Source organism: Dendropsophus ebraccatus, chromosome 5 (assembly GCF_027789765.1).
Source record: "Dendropsophus ebraccatus isolate aDenEbr1 chromosome 5, aDenEbr1.pat, whole genome shotgun sequence".
Lineage (NCBI taxonomy): Eukaryota > Metazoa > Chordata > Amphibia > Anura > Hylidae > Dendropsophus > Dendropsophus ebraccatus.
In genome coordinates, this window is record NC_091458.1 from 158,606,363 (window position 1) to 158,621,144 (window position 14,782).

General features: G+C 44.2%; 1 protein-coding gene across 13 annotated transcripts in view; it reads right to left on the minus strand.

Moving 5' to 3' along the window:
• SRRM3 (serine/arginine repetitive matrix 3) overlaps nucleotides 1-14,782 on the minus strand; it is a 249,766-nt gene that overhangs the window by 148,631 nt on the left and 86,353 nt on the right. For 12 of the 13 annotated variants that reach the window (XR_011363240.1, XM_069971748.1, XM_069971751.1 and 9 more), the window contains one exon: nucleotides 13,184-13,284. The exons of the other annotated variant lie outside the window; for it this stretch is intronic. The gene's annotated coding sequence lies outside the window, so the exon portion shown is untranslated. The remainder of the gene's footprint in view (nucleotides 1-13,183; nucleotides 13,285-14,782) is intronic. 13 annotated transcript variants of the gene reach the window in all.

Sequence of the window (14,782 nt, forward strand, 5' to 3'; positions counted from 1 at the left end):
ATGGAGTTAGATGGAAGGCCAGAGAGGAGGATGTTACAGTAGTCCAAGCAGGAGATAATGAGAGCATGGACCAGCAGTTTTGTTAGGGTCAGGATTGAGATGGCAGGAGGTAATGAGAGCATGTAACAGCAGTTATGTTTGAGTCGGGGGTAGAAAAGAGTGGAAATATTTTGAGGTGAAGGTGGTCAGGATCTGAATGTGTGGTTTAAAAGAAAGGGTGCAGTCAAAAGTGACCCCAAGGCAGCGGCCCCAGGGGACGGGGACAGAGTGCAGTCATTGATTGTGATTGACAGATTAGACGGCAGGGTGGAGCGAGATGGGGTAAAGATTATTAGTTCTGTTCTGTCCATGTTGAGTTTTAGGAAGTGTGAGTAGAAGGAGGAAGATAGGACTGTTGCAGTTATTCCCATTATGTGAAGCCTAGTGTTAAAAAGTGTTAAAGGGAAACTATCTGCAGGTTCTTGCAAACAAACCTGTCAATATATCCCTGCAGCCACGTACCTCATCTTTCTGGCGCGGGTCTTTTCTTAGACGGTCCTGTTAAACTTTTAATCAAGAAAAAATACGTAGATGAGGAGCACCGGGGGGCGTTCCTTGGCTCCTCCCAGTGCACCATTTTATCTACCCACCGCCTCCGACGGTCACGCCTACTTGTCTGCTTATGCATTATTGAATATGCATGGGTAGGTGTAAAGAAACTATTGGTAACATATGGTAATAACTGATACTTCTAGAGAAATAAGTTGTAGATGATATTGTCAGGCAATGCAGCTCGTCCTCATGCGGTATAAATGTAATCTCATATCACAGCTCTTTGTGAGAGCTTTCATCTCATAAATCAATGTATGATAGGAAGATATAATACATGCAGAGCTATAAAACAAGACAGTTGTGATGTTAATAGACCTTCACAGTAATTATCCAGTGTAGTTACCGATCCCCTTCTCATATTCCCTCTCTTTTTTAGATTATCTAAGCATACTGTGTATTAAGGCATATAGGAGCCATGCTTTCTATAGTTCAGGGCCTGTTAAGAGTTAACATTGCCTGATCTGTTAATGGATACACTATGGTAACTAAGGCTTCTCATCAAGTCCTAAGGATACCGGTGAAGTGGACTCGGTATAGGTTATGTGTTCCTTTCCTTGTATTTCTTCCCTGTGCATATCTGGGAGTTTTCAATTTAATAAAATTACTTTTAGATTTACAGTTGCTTAGGAACGGGCGACGATCTTCATCTGTCTGTATGATAAATAGGATGTTGTGTCCCGCTTTGCAGTACAGAATGTTGGCTAGAAAGGGGAAAAGTCAAATGGAGGGAGAAGAATGTGAAGTAGAGAGAGTGACTGCAAGATGAGCCGACTGTGTGTAAAGCAATGAGGACCCGGCCGCTCTCCGGACAGGTCGCTATTAGGAAATGCTTGGAATTACGCTGGTGCAACAACTATGGAGACTCTTTTCTAAAAATAAAAAACCTTTTTTTTTTAAAAAAAAATACATTTTTCTTACATTTGCTCTATGACCTTGCTAAACATGTTTATTTATTTATTTTTATTTATAAAATGGGGAAAGGGGGTGATTCAGACTTTTATTAAGGGAGGGAATTTTTTATTAATAAAAAAAACATACATTTTTTTACACACTTACAAGAAGTACCCCTGGGGTTAGGGTTATTCCCCCTGGGTATAGAATTATTCCCCCTGGGGGACTTCTAGTATCACTACATTGATCTCTCATTGAGTATAGATATACTGCATAGATCAATGAGATCGGTGTTCTATTGCTCTCGGCCACTGCAGCCGAGAGCAGTAGATTACCAAGCCAGGATCAGCACCATTACGGCAGAGACACCTGGCTGGTACAGATGTGGCGATCCCCCCCCCCACTAGACCACCACCGATGGGGGAAAATAGCCTTTTAATCTGCTGCATATAGCACCCGGGATTGTGGCAGTTCAGAGCAGAGTCGCCGTGCGGCCCCCCCTCTGAACGTCCCTACCGACACCAGGGCGTACATTTACGCCCTGTGTCCTTAAAGGGCAACCCCAGCAATCCAATAAAAAATAAATGGCAGATAAAGCCTATAGGTGCACTCACTGATCCCCCCCCCCACCAATTGTTTGACACATTTCCCACTTGTCTATGTCGCTCCTAGCCACTTTTCCAAATGATCCTAGTTCTACATTGGACCCAGCAGGGAAACTACATGTCCCAGCATGCACCTTAGAACCAACTGCTGTGTACCCACCCCTGTCTTTTAGTATCTGCTCACCACTGGCTTAATCTGTTTCAGCTTTGCACAATAAACACAGTATCTTCTATCTATCTATCTATCTATCTATCTATCTATCTATCTATCTATCCATCTACTGTATCTATCAGAGAGAAAGAGAGAGATGAAACAACAGTGTCTCCTTTCCCCTATACTACTTAGAAGAGGCTGTTGTTTCCCTGCCCTTGGCCAGGTGATCAGTGTGAAGTCAGTGGTGGGAGGAGTTTAAGATGATATGTTACAGCTTGCCTGGCAATAGAAGAGACAGAGATCACGTGACCTCTGTCTCAGAAGGGAGGGGAGGACAGAGGAGTGGAGACAGAGTGGAGCAGGCAGTGAGGATTTTTAGCAGATTCAGGATGAGCTGCCGACAAACCGACCAATTTATCTAATAGAAACCTATTACATACAAACTTAGATTATGAGTGGGGATTGAGCAGGGGTGAATCTTTATTAACTGGAGTGCCCCTTTAAGACATAACACATTATTCTCCAGGCCCTTATCTGGCACAATGGCAGGTGTACGATTACAATACAATGGATTGCTATAGGTTCTGTTTTTGGGAGGACAGATGTATACTCAACGACAGCGGTTATTGCTTTATGTTCAGCTGGTGTGTATACTATTTTATGTGTAATGTGAACCAGGTCTAAGGGTCTGTACTATTTGGAAATAACGATTGTGTCTTGTTACACTACATCCGGGTATTAATATCAATCTCATTAAACTGTCACCGTTCTGAACAATAAAACCATATCTTATGTCAAATTACAGGATCAGCCGAGAAAACGCCTGCCGATTCATCCTGTCAGCACATAAAGAATCCACTTGCTGCAGAATGTGCTCTTTATTGTGATACCTGCAGACAAAGGCCTATTATCTGCCGCCATTGCTTCTGTACAACAGACCAAGCTATATGTGCATGCTAGAAATGTGTGTGAGAATATCAGCAAGCCATCACACTGACAGCTCACACTATTCCTCGGAAAGACAACTGCGACTTCATTGACTGCTTTGTATTTCCTTTATGAGAATTAATGCGTTCTGCTCATTCATGACATCTATTCAGTTACAACCCGCAGCCACCAAATAGCTTCACTCTTCTCTCATTAGGAATCAATGTGATGCTGTGGTGTCCCACCACAGGTGTTGCTATTGGTTACACCCTTCGTACTTATTGTCAGTGGTGATGAAGTAGTGATAAAGTTTCGCCACTAGATGTCGCTGCTACAGATGTGTGTATTTAGATGCTGCACGGCTGGAGTATGAAAAGGGTTATTGTTCATTTATATGTCACATGGATCAGTGAACGTATGGGAGTATCTTCTTCTTCTGTCCTATAATCTCTTACTTAACTTCTTCTGTATGCACTCTTCACCCACTCACAGCACACCTTAGATACGTTGGAGATAGGAAGTCGCATGGGTAGAGGAAGTGAAGAGGTCTTTTTCACTAGACTCTGTAGGGGAAGGACGCAAGCTAGAACGCTCCCTGCAGTGGTCCCTTTGGGCCCTGGCCCTCTGCCAGGTCCCCAGCCTTGGTTCAGGCTTAGTCCGGTCCCTGTATGGGTAGGAAGCAGGACAAGACACAGCTAACAGTTTCTCTTCAGCTTACTCTACACAACACTATGCAGTGTTAAACATTCACAGGAGAGGACACATCAGAGATAAACTCAACCCGCGCCGTAGACTAGGAGAGTCACAGTGCAGGACAGTATCCACAAAAGCCAAAGAAGCTAGGAACTTATCCGGAGAGAGAAAAGTTGCTAAGAGCCTTGGAACGCTATCTCTCAGCACGGTTGCCAGCAGGAAATCCTCAGCATTCCGCTCATCCCAGGTAACCTTGTGTTACCCTCATAGGACGGGTCACCGGACACTGGTGGGCATTAGGTGGTGCAAAGACCCAAAGGTCAAAACATGGGTACAAGTATTCTCTTCTTCTTAAAGTATTCTTCTACCTCATCCTCCAACATCCCGGCAGAGCACAGTACTAATTGGCTTGAGAATCTCACGACATCCTCCTCTCTGCTCCTCTTATTCTTTATATCTCTCATGTAACACGTAACTTCTTCATCACAACTGTACTCTCTACCATACTCCTAACACAGATCTGCATCCTGTATTGTCAAGTGTATTATCAAGTGTATCGTACCCTGTCAAGGTAAAGTTGTATGTTCTGCAGCACACAAGTACTTTCCGAGTAAACAAGAGATTATTTATGATAAAGAGACTCTGTGATCCTTCAACTTGCACCAACACAGTGTACACTACATCCTTGGGACATTTCCCCTTTCTGTGGGTGGCAGTGCTGATCATCCTGGAGGGTAACTAAACCATTCCGGGCCACCATGATAGCATCCCAAGGGACTCCGTAACAACCCGGCAGGTCACTGTTCACAGAGGAACAGGGTACAACAGGCCCTCTAAACTAAAAGCAGGTGTGACACCATCACTGTGTGCCCAACCGACACTGGCATCACGATATACCATCATTGGGCCCAGTTGTATCTCGGCAAACCATCACCGGTGTGGCGTCACACTCTACCCATCTAGCCAGTGACCGGCCGTTCCTCCGCCACACCACCTCCGGAGGTCACCACAATCCTATGTTAGTACTGGCAATTATTTTCTTCTTCTCCTCCCCCAAATGATACATTTTGATATGAACATCTGGTGGTGGTAACCACTACCGATAGGGAATATTTTTGCATTAGCAGCATTTCTGCCATGTGCTCCCCGCCATGTGGAAATAAAGCCTTAGGGCAGGGGTCTAGACCCTTGGCCCTCCAGCTGTTGAAAAACTACAACTCCCCTTATGCCTGGGAAGCCAAAGCTTTAGCTCCCCAGGCATGATAGGAGTTATGTTTTTTGTGTCCATTTCAATGCGCATTATGCATCAAAATCCAGGCAAAAAATATGAGCGTGGGCGCATTTCATTGTATTGAAAAAAACTGGGAATGTTTTCTAAAGAGATTAAAAGTTACTATGGGAGTGTGACGGACTTTACATGTACTTCCTTTTTGCATTACACCGGCACTATACAAGCAAGCCGATCTTATCTGCCATAACATGCATTAGGCCTTCTTCTGCAGTCTGCGTATATGTTCATGTCTCTTTTTGTATAACTAGTTTTATCCTTTATTTAGAGGGTAAGATTTATCTACTAGCCACAATAACTCGGCCAATGCATAAAAGGCTCCCAAGGAACATAAAAACTTTGGTGGAACAATGAAAATATTCTGTGCTTATAGTTTTGGGGACAATAAGAAAGGTCGTCAGAATACAATATGAAGCATTGCTCATTCTGCTGGCTGTTTTGCAGCATAGCCATCCAGGAAAGCAGAGCTGTGGGCGACCGCTATGGGCAACAAAGGCTTTTTTACTATTTAACAGTTTGTCACCATCTTCCCTACTATAACTGTATACAAGAGCATAGTGCGGCACGCGCCTCTAAGAAGCACTGGACGACTTAACATAAGGTCTGACACGATGGAAAGCGACCACCATGGGAACAAAACTTTTCCTTGCAAAGGCAAATTGGGCTACAACTTTGCATACAGGAAAAACTTAAACTGCAGTTACCTGAACTACAGACAGCATGACACAGGGACAGACTCCTTTATTACAGCCGTTTTCACTTAAATTATACTTCAAAAACGGGGACATGAAACACTGATGATTATCGGCAAAGGAAAACCCCTGCTCCATCCAGTCCCCCCTATTAGTATTTCCCTTCTTATTACCTTAGGATAGATACACAGTATGTATATCCCAGGCAGGTTACATTCTGTTATTGTAGATTTACCAACCACATCTGCTGGAAGTTTGTTCCAATCTACTACTCTTTCAGTAAGGTAATATTTTCTCACGTCGCTTCTGTCTCCTTTTGTTCTTGAGTTCAGTTTTTTTTTTTAAATAAAAACCTCTTCCCTCCTGACCCTTACCCTACCGGATCCACAGCGGATTTCACGCTGCGGATTCGCATCGAGATCCACTGCGGATCCAGTCCCATTCATCCCTATAGAGCACATCCCGCTGTGAGTATGTGCATTAACCCCCCCGCCGCACCGCAGCTCGCCGCTGAAAGCATACATTACCTGGTCGACGACGCGGCTGCATGTCAGGCTCCCGGCTCTGGTCCCGCTCAGCTGCAGCTGCCGCATTGCCGAGCAGGTAATGTATGATCTCGGCGGCGGGGTGTTAACGCACATACTCACAGCAGAATGTCAATCCCACTGCCAGTATGTGCTCTATAGGGATGAATGGGATTGGATCCGCAGCGGATCTCGCTGTGGATCCAGTAGGTGTGAAGGCACCCTTAGGGTACTATTACACCAATTGATTTTTTGACAACTAACGATTAACAATCTCAAAGGACCGCTATGGCAAATGACCCGAAATCGTTCGCCCAATTACACAGAACAATGATTGTTACTTTTGATAGTTCTTGCTGTCGTTTTGTTGTCGCTATTGCGTACGTTTCAGCTATGACTTCTTATTACACCGAACGATGTGCGAACGATCAAACGATAAAAATAGGTCAGAATTCTATCAAACGACCAACGATTTCTCGGTCGTTTAATCGTTGTCTGCTATTACACAAAAAGATTATCGTTTAAATCCAAACAATCTAACGATTTTTCGAACGATAATCGTCCCGTGTAATACGGCCCTTATTTAGTCCTGTAACATATATAAAGGTTTTCATCATGTCCCCCCTTTCCCTTCTTCCCCCCAGACGGATAATCCCTGTTCGCCCCCTGCCCCCTGGTCTTGCTGGATCACTCCCTATGTACAAATGACAGCTTGCATGAAACAGATGGCAGGTAACTGGAATAATATAGATCTTTACAGCTTACTATAACTAATACCGATCCTACAGCAATAGAATATAGAGACCAGGTCATTATTTAACAGAACGAAGTTGTCTAATCATTCTACAGTAAAGTAACTAAAGCTCGCTCTAGCAATAGATATAATGTTGGTTAGTAATCTCCCTGATATCTCTTTGCATGAGTCCATCAGGAAGGCTGGGGTTTGTAGGCACGGTTCTTCAGGAAACAAGCGCTGCCCACCCTCCAGCCTCCGCAGCTGACGCTAGCCTCTGGATAATGCTCCGGCTTCCTTCCGAGAGGCTGATTACTTAATTAGAGTGATTTCATTGCTTATTACAGGGAAATCATTCACCATTGTCTTCTGGGTTGTAATGAGCAAGATCCAGAGAGAACTGCCAACAGGGCGAGCGAAACAGCTGTATCTACAATATGGTGAAGAGAGTGACGGACAGTGTCTGAGACGCAGCAATCACTTACAGTTTAGTAATGTCTCCCATATCTTCCTATTAATAATGCCCAGAAAGTCAAGGAAATAAAGCCCCGTAACCTGTTTTAAGGCATTTTATTCCCAAATAATGTCTATGTTTATTAACCGTGGTGGAGTGATAGGACGTCACTCTGTGGTAGTGGTGGTGCTCGTGGCAGGAAACAGTCCAAGCTGATAGTAAAGTAATATCCCGGCACTCACCAATATTCTTATTGTACTTTTATTGCAGTGTCATATCATACAGGTACAAACAAGGAGGACGCAGAGTTTTTGAAGGTCTTTATGGTAGATGAGCGCCGGATGTGTCGGGATAGGGTCCCAGTTTAATCCTTGTTGGCAGGGCCACTTCTGCCATGAGGCGATATGAGCATTCTGCCTTAGGCAGCAGATTCTGCGGTCCTGGAGGGGGCGGCATAATCTTCCCCCTGCTATCATTTTAGATAAGTTTCACTTAACAAAAATGACAGCAGCCGCTCACCTATCCGTCCTGCTGCTCCCACCCACCGCTGACTCCACGCTCTGCCGGCAGCTGTCATCACCCCCCGCCCTCCACTCCGGGCTGTGGTAAGCACCTGGCGTGGGTCGAGCCATGGCTGTCAGGTCGCGCGGGTGGGGGTTGGTGGTGTTTGGGCACTAGTGATGGGGCGGCCACCTGAGGTTTGCTTCAGGCGGCAGAGAGCCCAGAATCGTCCCTGCTTGTTGGTAGAGATGAGCGAACCTTGAGCATGTTCTGGTGTGTCCGAACCTGAGCGTACAGCACAAATAGTTAGATCTAAATATCTCTATCTATCTATGTGCCCTTCTCATTGTTCAACTCGCCTTATCCTTCTCACTGGCACCCATAATTTTCATGCAGTTACAGTCACAGAGTGGCAGAGATGTCCCACCCCTGCTGCAGCCGCACCTAAACATGCTGCAGAGCTAACACACTGCTCCTTCCCGCTGCAGTCCACCCGCTGCCTCACATCCTTGCCGAGTACAATTGTTTAGCAAGTTGCACAGGTTTTACAGCTCTAACATGTGCTGCCATCCTAGTCTGGACAGATGGGATTCACAAGCTCACCAGGTCCATCCCTGTGGTACGAGACCATTGACCGATTTACCCACAGAACTTTATTCCGTCCTCGGTTAAAATGTAAATGTCAGACACCTCGTGTCATTTCAGCGTTTACAGTTTTGGGCGTCACTGGTAGAAAAGTCATAGACCGACAGAGAATACCAGCATAAAATAAACCAATAAGGTCTACATAACCTTTAAAAGGCAGAAGTTCAATAGAAAATAAATAATTTTATCATACTTTATTTGACCAGGACTTTCACCCAACCCCAATAGCACGGGGGTTGGAACGTACCTGGTTCCTGGCTGCAGCGCCGCTTACTTACTTTTTAGTCTTGTAAATTCACATGTCTTTCCATGTATGTGGGTGATAGAAAACCTGTGCTATGTGTTTCGAGCCAATTAAAGGTCTCCCTGCTGCTCTTCCTCCCCTCTCGCAGCACGCAGTCTTGCATATATGCTGAGGCAAAGAAATAGACTGCAGCTTCATCCTTCATCTCCCCCCTCACACACCTATCCTCCCTGTCTGAATTTTTGTAAAGGAAAAGGAACATCTTAGTGATACATAGAGCCGTCCGCAGGAAACGGATTACCGCTGGCCGTCTTAAGGCGATACAGAAGAAATATATAGTATAAAGATTTATGTTTGCCGATGTAGTCCTACACCTGTGCAAAAAAGTCACAGTGGGGGTTCAATGCAAGGACCTTAAAATCATATTTCACACATGATTTTAGATAAAATTACAATACAAGATGAGACACTTATTAAAAGGGGTATTCCACTCAAATATAACTTCTGATATGTTGCTGCCCATGGTGAGACTAACAAATCCTTCCCTACTTGTTATTATCTATTCAGTCTCTTTTCCCCAGTGCTGCTTTTTGCTAAAGACACAAAAATCTGAGTGTGAGCTTTTCTCTCCGTCTCCTCCTCCTCCCTTCCGAGACGGTCGATGATCGTCCCGTGGAATAGAAGGCAACGATCAGCCGACACAGTTCATGTCGGCTGATCGTTGCATCGCTTGTTTTTCAAACATGTTGAAAAACAAGCGACTGTGATAGCAGCGATCTGCTGCGTTGCTCCATGGAATAGAAGCGGTGGCAGCAGACCACCACTATCCTCTATGGGCTGCCCGGACGATCTAGCAAACAACCGGGCAGCCCCCCCGAGCCCCCCCTAGACTCACCCACTCGCTGCTGCCGTGTGGAATAGCGGCAGCAGTGAGCAGGGAACCAGGAGCAAACGAGCGCTGATATCTCTGGTTTGCTCCTCTCCATCTGCCCGTGGAATAGGGGCTTTACGCTGTGTAAGTGGTAAAACACACCACACACATTTATAACAATGCCCTAGTAACCTCACACTTCCAATCCCCTCTGGTATATAGATCAGACAAAAAAAAAACACAAAAATGGAGTGTGGACTCTAATCCTATATTAGTGCATTATGAATGTACTCACTCCTCGGAGGGGAGTTGCGTTCCTACTGGAATTCCTTATACCGAGCAGTGTATAGAAACAACAAAAAACAAACAGCTAAAAAATTAAAACCGTTTCTGTAAAATACAAAAGTATAAAGCTATGTCGTTCTCTTTAGATCCAGCAATGAAATTACTAGATTACATGCCAAACAGCTATGAAACTCATTAGAACGGTTACCATTTTGATACCAGGGAGGGCTTAACAGCAATCTTCTTAACTGCAATATCTCTCAACAGCCACAGATTACTCCGCTCATATGAACAGACTCACTACCCGCTGCCAGGGGAGGACTCTCCACAGCGGAGCCAGCCAGCTTCTGGCATTAGTAGCTTGTGTACTTCGGAGCTGGATGAGAGGCCACGCACTTTCCAAGCTCTAATAAATGAGTCTCTCTGACTACTTTGCAGAGTAAACTTTTAGAGCTTTTTGAGTACCTATTAAACATCCGGCTAGAACATATCCATCGCCGTTACTGGAGATCAGTGAATTGGTACTTTACGTTAAAGATTAGCATAAAATTTTTCAAGTCTGCCAGACTCAGCAAATTGCTAACAAAATCCCATTTTCTGCTAACGAGAGAATCTACAAATGTTTCGCACATAAGTCGGTAGAGTATAAAAATACAGATCTGCTATAAAGATCTACTCTACATGGAATATAAATGAGTTCAACGAGAAGAATTATTGACCTCGGTTCAGCAGGTTCGTTTAACTTTAACAGAAAGTTTGGGTTCATCCGGACCAAACCTTAAAGTGTCACTGTCGTTTAATTATTATTTTTTTTTTTTTTCAAAAATCAATAGTACAGGCGACTTTAAGAAACTTTGTAATTGGGTTTATTAGCCAAAAAATGCATTTTTATCATGAAAAACCAGTTTGAAGCTCTCCCCCCATCTTCATGGTTCTCTATGGAGAGGGGAGGGGTGGAGGGAGATGAGGCATCAAAACAGGACAACAAAGAGTTAATTTACAGCTACATCACTGGGCTATCTCCTCTGAAGTCAGTACTGACCTTTGAATACCAGCTTTCACACAGCTCCCACTGTGTAATCCCTTGTTCTCTGCTCTCTGCTGGCGACTAATCTCCCTCCCCCCCCCCCTCCATAGAGCAGACAGGGCCCAAATGATGTAAAAGAGATGAGATTTCCTGATAATGAGCAGTGAATGAGAGAGAGGAGGGGGAGGGGGGGGCCTGGAGAAAGCCTTTTTGAATGCAGATAATGGCATATTTGCCTAATAAACCCCAAATACAAAGTTTCTTTAAATCGCCTGGACTACTGATTTCTGCAAAAAAAAATAAAAAAATTAATTAAACAACAGTGACACTTTAAACAATTGCAGCCATTTAGCTGGTTTAGTGAGGTTAGAAAAAAAAAAAAAAAAAAATCTTTCTCCAGTGCTCCCCACAGACACCAAAATCCTGTTCAGCCAATCACTGACTAACGGGACAGCCTGCTCAGCCAATCACTGGTTGCGGTGATGTCTAGCTTGGGTCAGACAGTGATTGTCCTAGTGGGTTGTCACTCCCGCTCAGCCAATCACAACGGAGATCGGGAGGAGGAGGACACCAGGTGAGTGCAGACCGATGAGAATTTTTTTAATGTATGGCTACCATCTTTTCAAACCTGTTCCGAACTTTGCAAAAAATTTGATTCGGTACCAAACTGAACTTTTTGCAAAGTTCAGAATGAATCTCAGTTCAGGGAGTTCACTTCGCTCATCTCTACCTCTAATACACGATTTTTTGATTCTAAGACTTGATGACTGACTACATATTATACAATTGTTCATTCTTTGTACATCATGTGATCTCTTTTGTTAATGTACTGTACGGCAGTGGCTTTGTGGTGGTTCCTTCTTTCCTTCTTGCTTTAGTAGGTTGCTCTACTTGGAGTAGTGGGACATAAAGACAAATTGATGCAGATGAGACATTTTATATGGTTAAAAAGTTCTGAGATATCAATAGAGAAAATGGGAAACTACATACTCCCTATCTGTTCTGTACATCTTAGTAATGTAAATGTACTAGACTGGCATCAAGGAGAGATAGAACACAAGGAAAAAGCTACATCCACATACACAAGACTTCATGAATAACTTCAATGTATGTGTTATCGTTTTTGTAACCACATATACAAACCCTTAAGAGGACGAGGTTTCCAGACCTTTAGCGTTAGCTCTTTGATTTAGTCAAGACAATAAACCTTTATATAAGCCTGTCTGTTCTCTCTTCATTTATCGTGTACAGTCTGCAAGCTGTCTCTTTCTAAGAAGCCATGCTTGGTCAGTCGGCTTATGTACAGTCTAAGCCTCTTAATGCGGAATGTTATGGCATAAAAAAAAAATTCTAAAAAAATGTGGATTTACAGTTTAACAAAATATTGCAAAAAAAAAAATAAAAAATTCTTCAGGTAATTTTTTTCTAGTTTATTCAATTATTACAAATTTAGGTCTTGAAGCTCCAGAATTAAATGAAAAGTCCACAGCCCAGAAGTATCAGGTATATTTACACTGGTCCTGCACAGATAGGCCAAAGTAATCACAGCCGTTGTAACAACGGCCGTGATTCCTACGGAACTTAGGTAGTGCTGCCTTCTAAGGAATCCCGGCTGGAGTGACATGTCAGTTTTCTGCAGCCGCTATTCAATGAATAGCGGCTGCAGAAAACCTGTCAGTTCACACAATGGAGCATGCGGCTCCAGCCGCACACTCCATTGTGAGCAGCGGGGAGTTCGGATGCGGGCGCGGATGCACCAGCTTCCGAATTAAGCGGCAGTAAAGATCATCCAGCCGGTACTACAGTAGCCCCCGGGATTATCTATTCTGACACCGGCCGTTCCGTGACCCGGCCAGGTGACGAAACGGCCGGTGTCTTACGTGTGAACATAGCCATATAATTTATTTCTAAATGTGAAAGGATATTCCAGCCACAAAAATGTATCAACTATGCACTGAACAGGTAAAATAGTATATGTGTAGTAAAGTATATATAACATCCATATTCATAAGCCGAAATTGGTAAAAAATATTAGCACCCTTCCCTATGTAGACTTACGAGTGATCTGTGCGTTCTGGTGGATGAAGAATATGTAGACTGAATATCAGAAGTCAGTTCATGCCGTGTGATGGATTCCTCATAGTCTCGGAATACAGGACCTGCAGAAAGAACATGCAGCGACATTAGCCCATCTCCTCCAGTCACTCAGGATCCAGGGAACAGCAAATTACAATGACTGTTGGTAAGACATGGACACTACTGCAATTGATTTTATCCGTGCCGACTCTCTAGGATGCCAATATTTTATTTCCATTATAACATAATTCTTATTGTACAATATTTTTTCAAAAAAATTCATGGGCTATTTTGCAGCATAGCAGTAATACTACTGATCTCACATCATTGCACTTCAGACACCTAAGCTGCTGTTCTTTACATATCTTGCTGTACACTTCATACTGTATACCAGAAAAAAGAGAATTCCGACATATACCATGGTGTACTCATAGACCAAGAATAGCTACTTGTGGTTTTGTTTGGTTTGTGTCCGTGAAAGAATCGGCTTCATTACACATACATTAGGACCCCAACTCATCACATGACAAAGAGCCGGGAGAGGACTGTGCTTCTCCCGGTTCTTTCTTTTGCATATTCATGTTTCCCAGGGGGCAATGCACCTAGGATTTCACTGCATTGAGCGCTTTCACTAGCAGCCGGCAGTGTTGTAGTTTGGCTGGTCTCCCTGAGATCAGCGATCTGTTTCTCTTATGATTCTACTAGGCATTGCTCCCATCCAGCCAGAATCCTGCTCAACACTGATAGGGGGCAACACCCCGAAACAGCTGTCTGTGGATGGACTTATAGGATCACTTTGGTGGTTTTCCTACAGGAGCCGCCCCTTGACTGGGTCCTTCCTGGAGGGATATCTGGCTAGTCCTGTGTTTGTAGACTCTCCAATGAGGCTCCACGGGTTCTTCTTTTGTATATTCATGTTTCCCAGGGGGCAATGCACCTAGGATTTCACTGCATTGAGCACTTTCACTAGCAGCCGGCAGTGTTACCTTTGGCTGGTCTAACAATCGGCATGTGCCTGGACACTCAGCCTTGGACCCATCAAAACTTTGACTTGTCTCTATGAATTAAACAGCAACCTGCAAGTGCCAGGCCTTAGGGTATGTTCACAGTGGGTAAAACAGGTGGAATTTCTTAGTGAGTTAGTGGGAAGCCTCACACGCCTCCGCTCTGCACTAAATGAATGCCGCCTGTTTTACTCAGTGTGAACATACCCTTACCGCACCCCAGCACACACATGATAAGAACCTGTTCTAAAGATTTTTTTTTAAATAAAATTATCAAACTGAATGTACCATCTCACTACGCCAAGGTGAACCCCAGAGGGATGGTCTGACACTAGCAACGGCCTCTCTTGGGCTAACATTAAGTCTACAAACTGGGCAGGGAGGATCCAACTAATCTTTGTTTACAACACCCCCAGGAGATGGATGGAGAAGAAGCCAAGAGGAGGGAGCTGTCCCTCCCCCCCCCCCCCCCCCCCCCCCCCACACACACACGTAACACAAAATACAAAGAACGGCCGGCACTCCAAAGGAAAATGGCACTCAAAACCACGGCCATTGTTTGCAGTGACAAATGCAT